Genomic DNA, 18061 nt, shown 5'->3' on the forward strand with positions numbered 1-18061 from the left:
ATATATTTTATTGAAATATAAAATATAATTTCTATAATTTAATTAATTTAAGGATTAAAAGGAAGTTATAAAAAGGCGCGATTTATTTTAATTGTTATAGATATTTTATGAATCTTTAAGATTTTGAGACCATACACACATAATATAAAACAGCACGCGTATGTGTGTATTTTTGCTCTTTTATTTTTCTAAATATTTACTTATTATAGCTCGGTTTTCTCTCCTTCTCTCTGTTTCTCTTTCTTTCTCTCTCTTTATAAGAATATCTATTCTGAGTAGACTATCATATTGAATTGCATAAAAAAATAGAAAAAATTATTATAGATCTCAAAGCTTATAAAAAAAATATTGGAGACTTATATCTTTGATATAATTTATTATGTACAAATAAGCAGAGAGATAGAAAATCATGTTAGTAACTAATATAAAATGCGACCCAGTTCTACTTACACGCTACTAGTTTGAAAATAAAATTTACATTTCTACAGCATGACATAGTAATGTTGCTCTACTTGTACAAGTATTGCTTTATTTCTAACTTGTCGAAACAACATGTATATATGGTTACTGGATCCATGCAAATTTTTCGCATAATGCTGTATTAAAGCATCAAACAGAAAATATTAAGTAGGATAATAAACAGAGAACTAAAAGAATTATAAGCAGATATTTGTGTTTAGTAGTAAATTAAATATTATAGATAAAAATAGAAAGTATTGAACATGTAGAACAAGAATGCTTTGTTTTCTTAATATACTAGCAGAATTTTTCCATATCGGCTTTGCTTCCTTTGTATATCAAACTTCTTTTGAACAAAACTGCCGTTGTCAAACCCTTCAATTTCTTCAAGTCGTTACTGCTCCTCAAGTACGCGCACGGCGTTCTAAGGGGCTCAAACTTACGACACGGCTCAAACTTACGACTCGAATCTCTCGATATAAAGACGAGATGATAAAAGTTCATAAAAATGTACGTCTATATAAGGAAGCTGGTCGTCAGAGTTGAAGATTATGCGGTAATTCTTCATTGAATTCTTCGGCGAAGTATCGGTCGGCTGAAAAAGCAGACTGCGATGGAAGCAAGAACGCGTTTCCCCCGCGTTCTTGAAGCGACGTCTGTCCTCTCCTCTGCCTTTACTGCACAGAGGAAAGACATAGAGGAGCGGTAGCCAGCCAAGCATAAAGCAGAGCCTCGAATCGAACTCCGCAGCCTTGCGTGGCGCAGGAACAACCCAGACATATCCAACGAATATACAGGTGATCATTCTATTCCGATTGTCTTGTAAAGGACACAAAAAACTTGAGAAAGAACTTTATAAAAATTATTTAGAAATACTAGAATTATTTAAAAATGTTTTAAAAATATAAAAAGTTATAAAAAGATACAAAGAAGCAAAGACAGAATTTTAAAATTCTCCAAGAATCATTATTGCAAAATATATCGTTATTTTAAAATTAAGAGTTTGAAGGCATTCTTGATTCAATGCAAACATTACTTTTTAACATGCAAATATTATTTATATTTAACTGAAATTTTGTAAAAGGGGACAACGCATCAAGATACGTGTTTTTACGCTCTAAATAAAAAATAAAAGATTTAGCAAATTAATGAAATTTATTTAATACAAACTAGGCAATGTGTAGTATTATGAATTCCTGTTATTGTTATTAAAGAACTTAAAAATTCGTTTTGTATAATTAAATGCAATAATTAACTAACTTTTCTCTCATAAAAGCACGCGATTGTTTAATATCTCACTTGATATATACAGCAGTTTCAATCTCCGACAGCTACTACTTATGATAAAATATTCAAGTGTGCATCTATATTTATTTATTCGTCCAATTTGCTATTTATTAATTTTTTATAAACTTACCTACGTCATCTTTTTTATTTTTGCAATTTTTTTTATTTCTTGCATAATTATGATAAATATTGGCATGGGATCGAAATAGTTTTCCCACGAATCGATAACGAGTCACAAGGATACAAGGGAACGAGCTCGGGTCAACACTACTTGAACCGATGTCGATCACGACAGATGACGCATCGGTCCGCGGATCATCTTGCGCGATGATTATTAATCTAGTGAACAATTTGAAAACCGTTCCATCTCTTTAATCTTGACTACTATTTTTCCATCTTATTTTCTTCATTAATTAACTAAACATATTACTTTGTGCAAAGCTAAGAAAAGACAGTTTACTTTCTTTCGAATACTTTTTTAATATCTAAAAATATAAAAAAAGAGAAAAAGAATAGAAAAAAGAAGAAGAGGGACAGAGAGAAAGATTGAGATTTAAATATTATATTATATCGTAAATATTATATCGTAGCTCCGGTCTTTATATTAAATAATTCTATCAATCTTTTTTTAGAATTTGCAATACGATATTTATCGAGGCATAATCGTAAAAAATAATCATAAGCATGATTTATCACGAAGGAACTTGAGCAGCACTGGATGTTCAGCAATTGAGCTATCTCTGCTGATGCAACAGCAGAAGCAATCAGGGTCGAGCGACAATGCATTCACCTCGCGCTTCGAATACATTTTACTTCGTACATTGTCTCGCATTGTCGCTGTCTCCTTGCTAGCTCTCGTTTTTTTTTCTTTGAGACAAGAGAATTACTTTAATTAAAAATATTTTCAACAATTATAAAACACTGGCGTGTCAATATTTAAACGCGATTCGTGTCATTTTCATTAATTTCAGTTTACGAAAAAAATAATAGCTCAAAATATAATCAAATATATTCAAAAGTATCTGTCAAAAGTATCTGCATAAAAATCATCTAGCCGATAGAACGAAAATTCAGATTGTATTTTATTATTATGAATTAACTGTCGACTTAGCAAATGTACAACGTATGTATTGCTACGATATAGCAGTGGAATACAAGATAATTGCGGTTGCAGTTACTAGAGAGATTTATAGGCGCGATCTCTCGGACCCACGTGTCTAGTGAACGAAAGAGGAGCTCGAAGAGTAACTTACGCCCAATTACAAGGAACGCATTCACAGCCGCGTGTAGACGCGAGTCTAAGCGTGCGTAATTGTTTAATGGGCTAATGAAATGATACACCCGCCGAATCTAAGCGCGCACAAAAAGCCAATTGTACACCGCCGGCATTCCACGATTAGCTCGACTTCGTATCATATCGTCTCCGCGGCGTAATAGGTACACCAAAGAGATGCTTCACACGCGCATAATTTAGCACGCTTTGCGCAAAATTATGCACATGGGAAGTGCTCTCCCCTGAGAACTAACATTTTTCTTGCGCACACGCGCATATGTTTTGTGCCATTGATGAGAATGCTACGACAGTGATATTATGATTAAATCGATAAGTAAAGAAAACATTTCTATTTACATTACTGTGTAAGCAAAATCATCTTTTTACATGACAATGTTATGCTTGAAAAGCTGCATCGTTTTGCCATATAATGCTATATATTTTAAAAATTTTCATCAAGCAAGAAAAAAAAAATGTTAATCATTTGATCACTGTTTAATCATTTTTTTTTAATGAAAATACAAAGCACTATATATTTTTAGTTTATTTTTTAAAAAAACTTTAATAAATTACATATAACTTTTCAATACTTATTGGTACAAAAATATTTACGGGATTTATAATATATCGTAATAATATATTCGTGTTCTTTATATAATAAAATTACAACAATATTTATACCGATATTAAATGCTCATGCATTTTATACGAATGCAAGGAAGAGGAAGCGGCAACGTAGTAGAGGAATTTTGTGCGGAATCCAGTTCGTTTAGAGAGAAAAGATATATCCAGCTGCGAGGGAATGACCTACCTTTCTATACGTCTCCTTCGATTTTTGAAAAATATCTCAAAGTAACCTGACTATTGTAACTATAAAGTTTGAACGATTGAATCGGCAGACTCTTCGCATGCGCGTGAAAAAAGAAATAATGCAACGAAAACCTTTCACTTCCTTGCTTTAGCGTTATTACGGTTCTATATAAATAGCAGTACAAAATGATAAAATATATTACAGTTATCTTCCTGCACTCTTATCTACGAATTTCTTCTTTAAATTATATTTTTTTCTGCCTTCTTTTCTTAGTTGTATATAGTCATATATACATATTTGCAAATATTTGTACGTACAAACATCCACATGATTGAAATCCGTATTTTTGTGTGAATTTTCTTAGATCAAGAATCGCGAGTAAATTGTTTACAGAATTACTGAATTTAACTTACCCTACTGTGTGTTATTTTTTTAATCTTCTTGGAAGTAGCTTAATGAGATTCCATCGACATCTCTTTGAAATATATTTTTCTAAATATTAGAGTTATTTGTACGAAACAAAAGGGATATATTTTTCCTGTAGAAAACATTTTCCGTATTTAGGTACGTATTATTCAACATGAATCTTACATATGAGTATGGCCATGTATATGTATGTGTAAAACTGGATCTGAGATCAATCTATCGTTAAATTGTGTTTTTTTCTCGTCCACACCCTTGCAAAAGAACGTGCATTCTACGGATTCTCAAAGCGCGTGCTTAGCCAGTTCCGTATCCGATGACGATCAAGTAGCAAAATACCGTGTAATATTTTTTTCACCCTTATTTGTGTTACCTACATATTGTCGAAAATAACGAATGATAAAATATATTAGAATTTAATGGTTTTACATAAACTAGATCTCTGAAGATATTCTGATCTACAGAAAATATCTGAAAATTTAGGCTATGTACTTGGAAAATTAAAACGAATTTGGTTGAACGAATGGAATAATTTTAACATAAAGGCAACATAAGACGATAGCCAACATATGGCAATATCATTGCTCTTGTTAAAATAAATGTATAACAAATACAACCAATATATACCAAAATAATGCTTACAATAATTAAATAAAAGTATATGATAGCTGTATATTTATGGTATATAGAATTCAGAGAATTTATATATAGATGAACGTTCTTTTTATGAATATATATTGCCAATCAAATTTGTTATCACAAAAACACTATCAGTGAGAACATTACCGTCAAAATCATCTATCGATAATTTTAATGTAAAAAAATTTACGAGTTTGTATTTTAAACCGCAGTATTATTCATAAGATTAATAATATATACATTTAATTTTTTTTTAATATTATTATCTTTAAATTTTGAATCTTAGAATATAAATTTAGTCTATATTTTATTATTTTTTAAATTGATCACACATTAATGCTAATTGAAAATATTTTATATTATCGTCTGGTATGTTATATCTGTCGCGAACGTTTAGAATGTGAGAAAATATCGGAGCTGTTGCATCTGATCGCAACGGAAATCGGGACGCGTGCATGAGCCGAGTCGTGCCAGTCAGCGATGAAGTTCAAAGACTCGCGGTATTCATCAGCCTGAAAGAGTGCGACGGATCCTGACTACGAGGATCCCCCTTTTATTATCGAGTATTGAAGTTCAACGACACTGCCCCCGATGCGTAATCCCAAAGACCACATTCAGCAACATGTCCAGCGCGAATCTCAAGGAGCGAGTCTCAAGGAACACGGCCACAGCTCGAGGGTCACTAGCAGGAAAGGATTTGTAGCCTCTCGTTGAAACTTGGTGTAACATCGGCGTCATTACAAAATAGGAAGCGCTTTTAAAGATCATAAGAATACACGGTTGCGTTGCAAGATCTACTTGCTTATTTTAAATAGACGACGATCTTTTCTTGGATAGAGTTTTACAACATTCTGAGCCGTTTATTATTTTTGCTTTGTTAAAAATTTATTACGATTTACTGGTCTCATTTTGCAATTGTCTCAAAAATATATCTTAATCTTCTTTTCACAAAAAATATCATAAGATATATATTCAATTGGCATTAATATGTGATCCGAGATATTCAAAAACAAAATATAGGTTGCAAATATAGACTGCAAATATATTTTAAAAGTTGAAACAAATCTAATATTTTATTATCATAATTTACCATAATTCACATTGTTTTATAAAACGCATTTATCATTTTCATATGCTTTTGATTAAAAACTCCGAATAAAATTTCTCCCGTAAGAAAGAAAATACGGAGAGAAAAACAACTTGTTTGACGGCAGCATAAGAGCCTTCTTGAGACGAGTGAACTCGACCAATAATATGTAGTGACTTAACACCAGTAGCACTCGGTGCGCCTCGGGTGCGAAGTGAGCATAACTGCGAGACGGTGGAGTTTAATTGAGGTTGATGAGGGGGGCGCGCGTATTGGCCCGGAATTCAATGCCGCGATGATGTTTCTTGCTCGTAGCGAGACAACGTCTTGAACGGAATGTTTCGGGAAAATCGATGAAACCGTCTGCTCACCGAGATATGCAGGTAGCAGAGATGACTGCTCCGACAAAAGAATCACTGATCATTGCACATTAAGAACTCAATATGACGTAACCTTTTGTCAATAAAAATCTATTTATATTCTAGTACCAATAGATCTATTTATATTCTAGTCAACAACATTATAAGGTGAAAGGATAAAAAAAATTATAACTTGTGGTTAGAAACATAAATCAATGCAATTTGTATCGAATCATTATTTCCATAAAAATATATATATATTATTCATCGTTGCATTGATAATTTGCATCATATATATAAATATAAATAATATTGTAAAAGAGTCAAAGAGAAGTTTATACATTTGTTAAGAAAAATTAAATATCAAATATTTTTATTAAATTTATATTAATTTACAAAACGCGTTTTTATATTATTGATATATGTTGTGCTCTTCAACAAATCTCACGAAACATATAATTTTCATTTAAAATTTTTTTTTAATCTACAAAATTTATACATTCTTTTTCTAAATAATATATAAATTTAACAACATTTTTCATATTTTGTAAAGTTTTTTATTTGTTTAAAGATGCACAAGATAACGTATATCGTTTATCGGATATGATGTTTGTCATGACGTGACATTCCATAGTAGTTATTTAAATACTCGCCTTACGGTACCTATAGGTACTTCTTATCAAGCGCGTTTTGTATAAGGCTCGTACGACACTCAGCCTTTGAATGGAGGCGTTCCAACCGCTTCGACAATCGAGTTATCAGCATCCTGTCTCAAGCTACATATCTATTTATATGTGTAACAAGGAAGTTGCAAAATATCTTCCTGATAAGAACAAAAAAACGAAATTGACAAGAACAAAAATAAATATGGCAAAATATCTTTTTCCAAAAATAATACTACAATAGGGTAATATATATAAAATTATATATATACATGCGTTTCATCTCTAAACATCTAATATCTAGAAATTTAGAATCTAATATTTTTTGATCAACTGTCTTTTTTTTTTTTTACAAAACTATCACTCGTTGTTACTCATTGTTTTAAGCTACAAATTATGCATTCCAGTATTTTTCGTTTAATAGTCCAATTCGAGCCGACTAGAAATAGCTAATATCGCCTACAGATAGAAATATGGCTATACAAGAATTTAGAATGGCACGTGTTCCAGTAACACAACGATGAACTGATTCGCTAACTTTTCATCCAACGATGCGAAAGCTAATCGAGTAATCCCATTCAGGCGATCCTTTAACAAGATTCCACATTCGAGTCCTCTCCTTGGGCATGAACCTGCTCCGTGACTTCGTAAAATGGGCAGACTGCACCATGCATGCCATAAAATCGTAACGGCATCAAAGAGCGCAAAAAGACCGCGGTAAAAATCTCTCTTTCTCTCTCCTTCTCTTCTTCTTCTTCTTCTTCTTTTTGCCTCTCTCTCTTTCTCCCGGACGTTCGCGGGTTTTCGTCGTGAAACCGGGTTCTGACGACGCGCGCAGCCAGCACATGGTTCCAAGTTGCGTGCCGCGGTTACAGAGCAAGAACCTCCCCCTCGCCGGGAGGAACGTGCACGTTTCGCGTTCATCCTCACAAAACTATCACTCGTTGTTACTCATTGTTTTAAGCTACAAATTATGCATTCCAGTATTTTTCGTTTAATAGTCCAATTCGAGCCGACTAGAAATAGCTAATATCGCCTACAGATAGAAATATGGCTATACAAGAATTTAGAATGGCACGTGTTCCAGTAACACAACGATGAACTGATTCGCTAACTTTTCATCCAACGATGCGAAAGCTAATCGAGTAATCCCATTCAGGCGATCCTTTAACAAGATTCCACATTCGAGTCCTCTCCTTGGGCATGAACCTGCTCCGTGACTTCGTAAAATGGGCAGACTGCACCATGCATGCCATAAAATCGTAACGGCATCAAAGAGCGCAAAAAGACCGCGGTAAAAATCTCTCTTTCTCTCTCCTTCTCTTCTTCTTCTTCTTCTTCTTTTTGCCTCTCTCTCTTTCTCCCGGACGTTCGCGGGTTTTCGTCGTGAAACCGGGTTCTGACGACGCGCGCAGCCAGCACATGGTTCCAAGTTGCGTGCCGCGGTTACAGAGCAAGAACCTCCCCCTCGCCGGGAGGAACGTGCACGTTTCGCGTTCATCCTCCGCAGCTACCTTCGACATTCTTCCCGATCCCGCACACCCCGTCCCCTGTTCCATTCAGGCATAATAACCATGCAGTTTCCCAGCGCGTCTTCAATGGGCGAAGATTGCATGCTACGGGCCAGTCCTCCTCGTCCTCTTCCTCACCGCATCGCTTCTATCCTCCTGTTCTTTCTCTTTCTCTCGTCTTTTTTCTCTCTTTCTCTCTCTCTCTCTCTCTCTCTCTCTTTCTTTCTTTCTCTATTTCCCTCACTCACTTCTCAGTGATGGCGAGTCTTTCTTCGTCTTCTTCCTGCATCTCTTCCCTCTGTGTCTTCAAGTTTTTGCCTCTTTCTCTCTTAGCTTCTGCCGCGATGCTTGCCCGTCGCCATTCTCGTAGAGACTCGCGATGGTCATGTCTTCCGCGAACACGGAAAAATAATTTTATTTCCTCTCCGAAGTTCTGCGAAAATCGTGCTGAATGGATCAATGCATGTGTAGGCGTTTTCCGCATTTCTAAATAATCAATTTTTTAATATGCCAATGCAAGAAAACGCGTTAAAATTTTTAAGAAAAAACAGCTATTAAAGAAGTTAATGCAAAAGTTTAGATTTTAAATTTAATTGTTTAAATATGTGTATTTTGTGTAGAATATGTGTTTTAATTACCGTCAATAAATACTTGCTGTCCGTCTCAATATTTTACTTATTGTTAATCGGATCTTCAATATATCTGCGGTATCATATATATTGGATAAAATAAATTGATCCCATATTCTAGTAGAAATGTTTATTATACTATTTAAAAAATAATAATAATTTATATGTATGAGAGAGTCAGACTTACGTAAATTTATCTCTTTCTCTAATGTAAAATCACGGATACGAGATACTTTGGAGTAACATTATGAGAGCACACGATGTGTAGCATATGAGAAAATATCGCAAGGCTTGTCTTTTTCTCACGTGTTGTTCTTTCTCTTTCTCTCATCTTTTTTCTCTCTCTCTCTCTCTTTCTTTCTTTCTCTATTTCCCTCACTCACTTCTCAGTGATGGCGAGTCTTTCTTCGTCTTCTTCCTGCATCTCTTCCCTCTGTGTCTTCAAGTTTTTGCCTCTTTCTCTCTTAGCTTCTGCCGCGATGCTTGCCCGTCGCCATTCTCGTAGAGACTCGCGATGGTCATGTCTTCCGCGAACACGGAAAAATAATTTTATTTCCTCTCCGAAGTTCTGCGAAAATCGTGCTGAATGGATCAATGCATGTGTAGGCGTTTTCCGCATTTCTAAATAATCAATTTTTTAATATGCCAATGCAAGAAAACGCGTTAAAATTTTTAAGAAAAAACAGCTATTAAAGAAGTTAATGCAAAAGTTTAGATTTTAAATTTAATTGTTTAAATATGTGTATTTTGTGTAGAATATGTGTTTTAATTACCGTCAATAAATACTTGCTGTCCGTCTCAATATTTTACTTATTGTTAATCGGATCTTCAATATATCTGCGGTATCATATATATTGGATAAAATAAATTGATCCCATATTCTAGTAGAAATGTTTATTATACTATTTAAAAAATAATAATAATTTATATGTATGAGAGAGTCAGACTTACGTAAATTTATCTCTTTCTCTAATGTAAAATCACGGATACGAGATACTTTGGAGTAACATTATGAGAGCACACGATGTGTAGCATATGAGAAAATATCGCAAGGCTTGTCTTTTTCTCACGTGTATATTGCGTCTACCGTCACGCGAATCTAAAGACGTCCTATTCCCAGCGCGAAGGTACGAGCCATTACGGCAGTCCGGAATGCAACCTTTCTATTTATTTTCTCGTTTTTCTCTCTGTCATGGTTCGTTATCTTATCTCGTAAATTCAGAAAACAAATCTATGTAAAAAAAAAAATTGTTCTTCTTTTTTTTTCAAAGTCTTTTTAACTTTAGAAAAGACTGATTGTTGAAATTTTAGATTTTGTAATCTAATTAATATACTAAAAATTTTTTTATATATTTATTTAATAATATTCTATTTTCTGTAATACATAATACAATAATTTCTGCTAACACTCTAAGTTAACGCGGTAAAATTTTATAGCAGTTTACTCAGCTCATTTGAATTTGTATGATATATACTTGCTACGCGAAACGAATTACGCGTTAGACGTTCATTTTTACTACTGATAGAAGAATCGTATCATTCCACTAAGGAGATATTTTTCTTTATTGCAATATTTACGTATAAAATTGCGAAGTGCTCATGCACGTATTAAAAGGATGAAGAACGAGGCGTATCCGTTGATGAGAGAACCGGAGGGTCGCATACAGGCTCCCTCGAGTTGACCAAATAAAGCAACCAGTTCCAAAGGAAACAGTCCAGATATGTCTCCAGGGAGTCAAGCGCTCGTCCAAACCGGGACTCGATGTCGCGAACTCGCGAGCGTTGCATCTTCTCCGGGGCCGGGGTGAATGTCCACGCCAATCGATGGTCAGACTGGACGAACGAGTGAACTTGAGTTCTCATTTCTATAAATTCTTGTATCGGCTTGCAGACCGATAATGTCGATCTTGTATCTATTTAATGTCCGCTGGATATAGATGGACTAACAATAAGTAATTATCCAAAATTTTATGCAAACAAGAAAATAAAACTTTGAATGAAAGATACCAATATTTTAAGATTTCTAGATCTTTTTGCTCATCGTACAGCCAAATGAGTACTGAATATTTTAAAATAATTGTAGTAAAAAAAATATATTTTGTATATTAATGCACACAGTTTTGCAAACTGCACATGAATTACAATTATATCTTTTTTATATTTAAATATCATTTAAAATAAAAGTTTTAGTAAATAATATATCGCTTTAATATGATATTATAATTTTCCGCTTGAATCTACTGCAAGGACACGGTATTTGCGTCATTAGAGATAGCTTTTTATCGAAACTTGATTAAAGTGTATTTTAATGCAAAGCATGTGAATTGCAATATGTTGTTAAATTGACAAGATATTAGAGTAATTCAAATAACTATATATGTATATAATAAAAATAAAGAATAGACGTACATGATAAATATATATCATAAGAATAAATATAAGTCGATGCAAATTAAATACGATAAAGTTGCTTCTAGAGTTATTAAACAGTATAAAACAGCGATTTGCAAATCTGATTTATCCATTTCTATCGTATAAATTAAAATATTGTACGCAATCTTTATAATAAATAAAGCTATACCCGAGTTACTAAGAAGGAGAGCGTAATACACTAATAGTAATTATAAATAAACATAAATATATACAACATTCACTAGCTTGCATCGTGGATATTTTTCGAGAGACTATAAAATGGCGCAAGAGTTAATAAGCTATCTGATTTAATAAGCTACCTATCTAATCTATGAAAGAGTAAGAGAAAGGAATACACACGTGTACACAACCTATAAAATAGGAAAAAATCATTGCGTGAGAAGCAATGCTTTACTGAATATATAATTATCCTAGTATTTTATTTTTAATATGCTTTTATTAAAAATTTAATATAACGCTTATTACATTTGTTACATGAGGAGACTACATTATAAAAATTTAATGAAAGAATAAACTACTCTTACTTTTATCCGGTAAAAAAAAAGTAATAAGTTGCGATACACACATCTAAATCTTTGAAATTCCCATTCAACTCCAGTCGCCCTTATTTCGCACATCCCGCATTTCTCTTTTGCATATGCACGCTATACTATTCGAATTCGGGCAATTCTTCTCGCTGCAACTGCTCGATGCACACGCGCTTGATGCGACGTGTGCATTTAGAAAACCGGTGCGTCTCCGTCGAAAGAACGCACGGGGAATCCAGACGAGTATTGTTGCCCCGACTGTCGAGGATCTTCTAGCGTTGGTGGGCGAGACGGGGCGGGGAAAGGGGAGAGGGGGGCTAAAGAGGGATGAAAGGCGCCGAGGGTTCGGTTACCTGCGGGACCACGATACTCAGGTACTGCATTGTTGCGTTGTCGCCGGGATACGAGCCACCATGGCTCCATAATGCTCGCCAGGAAGGCTGTGCAACGGGCGAGTCGAGGCTAATCTGCGAGGTGGCACTGAACCTGAGACAGGAAAACTCGCCTCCACGGAAGGTAAAAAAAAAAAAAGAGGAACTGAGGCGTGTTGTGTGACATAGTTGGTTTGCATGCACCTTGCGCCGGAATAGCATCTAACGTTTTCATTCTTCCACGAAAAAATAAATCGGTGGAATACGCAGATTGAGAAGAATACTACAAAGAAGACTGATCGATAAGGCTTTATTGCAGTCGGATAAAAGAGAATTTTGAAATACTATAATCTACATTAAGATCGCCAGGCATCGGATTCACATATATTTGTGTATAAATGATCGCGAATATTATAAGACATGCATATATACAGAATTTTAAATAATTATTATTAAAGATTAAAGCTATAAAGAAATTATAAAAAGTAGATTTGAAATTTTAAAAAATGGTTTAATCTGAGGAATAAAAAAACAAAACCTCTATGACCGATATTAGTATTTAATAATAGCATTCAATATGTAACTCTTCTGAAATATATATAAATATATTTATTTATTTTAATATAAGTATCGATTATTAAAAAATCACTAATTAAAAAATTATCACCGTTTATATAATGGGCACTGTTTCGGACGATATATCTGCTTCTTGTTGCTCGGGATACGGCCACCCATGCGGAGTGTACTGAAATGCGTCGTGTGCGAGTTCGTCACCATGAAGAAACAACCACCATGGCAAGAATATAACGTTACACTCTGGTAGCAGTCTTGGTGTGGGAACACCGCCGAGATGGAGGAGTGCAAGAGAAGAAGAGTATATACGCGGTGCTCGTATACAATCGCGGTTAAGGAATACTGTAGCTGGTTTAAAGCACAGACCTAAGGAATACGATATCCCTCGATCTCGTATCTTAAAAGTATCTTCGTCATGAACATGTTGAAATCAACGTGTAATTTAATCAGGGCTTAATAATAAATCTGCTATTGCACTGATCGCACAACACGCATGTTGCCGCGGATCTAAATAACAAATAAAAGTCACGAGAGATTTTCACATACAAACTACAGAAGAAGAAATTGTGACACATTTTTGCTTAATATAATTTATATTTAATAAAATTCTTCTGCGTTCTAGCAATAGTAATAAATAAATATATGAGAGAAAAGAAGGAATTAGAAATTAAATAATCGGATTCTTGAGATTTTTTCTTATTTCAACTATCCTTTTGGAAAAAAAAAATGTGAATTTTAAATACTCATCTAAAATTGAACATAATTGCGATGATATTTCTTACTGAAAAAAAATATCGCACGCAGCTGTAAAGTTATACTTTTTTCAGAATCTTACTGCATGTTCCTCACATATATTATTCCATCGTATGAATACAATTTTTTCCAGTTTGATGACCGAAACAGACTCGATATTTGTCGTAAGAGCTCCTTAATGACGCGCCGCGAGATTATGCGTCATATGTATATAGCGAATCCGTTCACTGCCATTTTTTCCAAGTGTTGACGCAGCCTTGCGAAAGCAGAGCCGCACGCGAAGTTTGATCTATACGCGGCAGGAGAGTACATTTTGTATAAAATAAAAAAAAGGTTTAAGTTTGCCAGCCATGTGGGTACATCGAGAGCACACTTGGTAGCACCATGTAGAAGCATATGTCGCGCTTTTTATCGAGCGTTTTATTTTTCGTCACGCTAATGTCGAGAGACGCCTTGTCCTTCGCCGTTAAGCTTGTTAAATATTTCGGATAAATGCGGATGAAATTGTGTGCTTTATATTTTACTTATTATTATATTTTTATGTTATTATTGAAGATTTATCAGAACTGTAACAAATTCGATGGCGGGGATACTCGATAGCGCTTGTTTTAATAATTTTTCAAGTCGTTAATGCATTTTTAAGACGCAGTAAATAATATATATGCTTTTCAACAATTCCATAATGTAATTACATTTGATATTTAATTAACCAGAAAATGTGTATTTTTGTACATATCATTTTATATGTATTTTGGCGCGATAAATATCGCGTATGCTTCTCTTTCTTTTGCTCAGAAATCTCGAAATTAAACAAATTGAAGATAAGATAACGCTATGAAACGGTATCGCAATTAGCGGAATAGCCAAGACATATAATGTATGCCACCGAAACCTGGATTCCCTCAGCGTAAATCAATCCAAGGTTCCCGTACTAGTCCCGTTATGGGAAAAGAAAGACGTACTGACAGCCTGTGTCTTCCCGCGCTTAGTGCGCGTGTGTTTTTCTCCTTTCTTCTTCATTGTGCTTCTCGATCTCCGGCGATTTATACTTTTTTTTTTTCTCGCGCGATCTCTTGATCCCGGCCGCACGATTTTTCAGGTGGCTACTGTCTCTGAAGAAAATCTACTGCCTGAACTGTCTGTTCGCGATTTTAAAAGTCGATTTCTTCCACGTGGTAAGATTTACGTAACCGTGAAATAAAATGCAAAGTACTTAACACGTTGAATGCCGGACCTAATTTGCTTCTCTTTCCGTTTATATCGAGAGAGAGAGGAAAGAAATTCCCATTCTATATATATATTACATATCTTTCGATATAATATAATTGAATTCTATAAAATTATTATGTACATTTATCTTTCTGCCAGTGACCGGCGCGGCATCATTGAAAAATAAAAATAAATTTGGGTCACCGATGTGGCATTCAACGTCTTAATAGAAACTGTACAATTAAAAAAAAAAACAATAATAACTTATCATATCTAAACTCACATTACTGTGAATATTTTTGAAATGACTTATTTTGTGATTTTACTAAATTTTAAGCTCCTGTAAATGATAACAATCTTTATGAAGTAAATTATCTTAATGAAGTAAACTGAAATACTAGCAGTCATATATAATATACCGTTAATAGGAAAATTTATGAATATTGATTTAATTAATTTTTTATTGTACCTTATCTTTAAAATTTATATTTTTGTAAATATTTTTATATTCCTTTTACAAGCATTTTAAGTGTCATGAATATAAAAAAAAATTAAATATCACATTTGTAGCGAATGAATTCCACCCGCCAGCCGGATGACGACTGTTGTCCGTTGAATAATACAATACGATGCACACACGTAAGATATAACAATGAGAACAATTACGACGTATCAGCTGATTATAGAAATGAAGTCGTACACCTGGCGGGTGGACAGAATTCAAGTTCAAATACAAGCATTGTAGTTACATTGTCGTGATGCTGCAGCGAGTAGGGAGGGGGTCTCTCTTTTTTGGGGACCATTTGCCTAACCATTTTGCCTCAGATTGACAAGAGTCACGACGAATACTGACTGCGAGTCTGGTCGAGTGCACTCTTTGGTCAACCATGGTAAAAAGGGGCGAAGGTGAATGAGAGGTCGACGCCTAGATCGTTTCTTCGCCCTCTGTTCCTTGGCCTTACGTTCCTCCTTTTTTGCTTTTTTTTCTCCGCGCGACGACATGAAATTCCTCTGGCGAATAGAGACTGCTCGGTTTCTGTTCGCCAGATCCCTGGTCAATGCAATCTCCGTAGTATCAAGGATGCTTTGTACGCAGGACGAATAACGAGCGGCAAATGGGTCCCTGCATCTCAGCCTCTTAGAAAAGCCCCGGACGGATCACTTCAAGTCGTAGTCGCGGCAGCGAATTCCAACGATCAAACAAACTATTTGCCGGTTCACGTAAATGATCTTTTTCAGTTTACATGCCACGTATAACGCATAAGGTAGCGAGTAAAAACTACAATCATAATTACTTCACTATTTTATTAGCTTCGAGAAAATATAGATATACAATAAATTTTATTAAAAAATATCAATAAAGTTATGTCTTAATATAACGCGCTTATATATTTTTTAATATTTTTTAAATCTATATTTTTATATGTACGTAAAAAACATATTATGTTATCGTTTGGAAAATTTTTAACTTACTATTATTTAACAGCGCATGCTAATTTAAAATATAATTGTACAAATATATCTAAAGTTAATAATTTGTCACAAATTACTTTTATTAGAAATAATAAATAATTAGAAATAATTAATGTCTCTTCTTAGAATAAACATAAAACACGAAACAGTGGCACACGATGGAAGCAATATAGCACGCAGTTGATCTTAGTAGCTATTTTTGCAGGTGCAATTCACGACTCGTCGGAATATAATTCACGGTGAAATACGCGAGTTGCTTCTTACTACGCTCTATCCTTTGCGATTCATCTCGCGCCTTCTTTCAATGCTGCTCGCTTCATGAAATATTCGCGATATCGGCTTGTCTCCGCTGATAGAACTCGAAGAGTTCCGCGAAGTGACGAATCGTTTGTTCGTGTTGAGAAAGAAGAAAGATAGATTGAAAAATCAGCACGTAGGAGATAACGTATTCATGTATTCCGTTGGCTTAACGAAATCTCGTCTCGTTGCTCATTTTGTCAGTGTTATTTACACGCTCTTATGCATTCAAGAGTTGATTCATGTGGCGCAAAAATCTAAAAAAATATAACTTTTGATTCGATGTTATCTACATAGTCGAATTTTTAATGTTACAAAAGAGTTAAGCATTATATAAATTACATTTTCAATTACTTGAATATTATATGTATATATACATGTATATAAGTTTATATATATTAACACAAAAATTGAATGTGTTGAATATTCAACACAAAAATTTTAACCAACATAATTTTTAATAAGAAAACATAAATTTTCCAACTGTGTATGTGTCTGTAAAAATTATTTATTACAAATTAAGAATGTTATTAATGAGGCAGCAAATATACATATATAACTCACGATACACACCTTCGCTTAAACATTGCTAATTCAAAACCTGTGCTGTATAAATATATATTAATAATAGGATATACAGATAATTATGACATACATATTATGTGTGCTTACATATATATATATGTGTGTACAATATTTGATAGATATGTGAATAATATCTGTTTTAAAAGAAAGTATAGAACAAAATTTTACTCTTAAGTAATTATTTTTATGTGAAAAAATATGTGTAATTACAAGTATATACTATTTTCTTTTGAATTCTGCATATTATTACTATAATCCTGTTGCGCAAATAAGAAGTATTCTCGAAGGAAATACCAATGGAAAGTTTAGTAATAGAAATATTAGCTCCCTAAGAGAACATTAGTATTTTACTTCCGAATACTTTAGAATGATCTATGACATTCTCAAGTGCGATGTTTCCCCATAGTTATAAAAGTTTCACAAATTGTGCAGCTTCTTGTGAGCTAAGTGCCCATCTTATGATGCACGAAGCACACAAAGGATGCGTACACAGTCAAAAGGTCCTCAGCCACTTTGCGGTGTCCTCTTTGGGAAAAGACGACGAGCAGAATGAAAGGACGCTTCAATTCCGTAAATATTAGGACAGGTTCGCCTAGGTAACCTGGCTTCATAAAGGAAAATACACAGCATTCCTTACGGAAGTAGCCTCTTATGGCTCACAAGATTGCATGAAAACCAATTTCTCTGAATAATTCAAAAT

This window comes from Formica exsecta, unplaced genomic scaffold, assembly GCF_003651465.1.
Source record: "Formica exsecta isolate Colony F162 unplaced genomic scaffold, ASM365146v1 scaffold125, whole genome shotgun sequence".
Taxonomy (NCBI): domain Eukaryota; kingdom Metazoa; phylum Arthropoda; class Insecta; order Hymenoptera; family Formicidae; genus Formica; species Formica exsecta.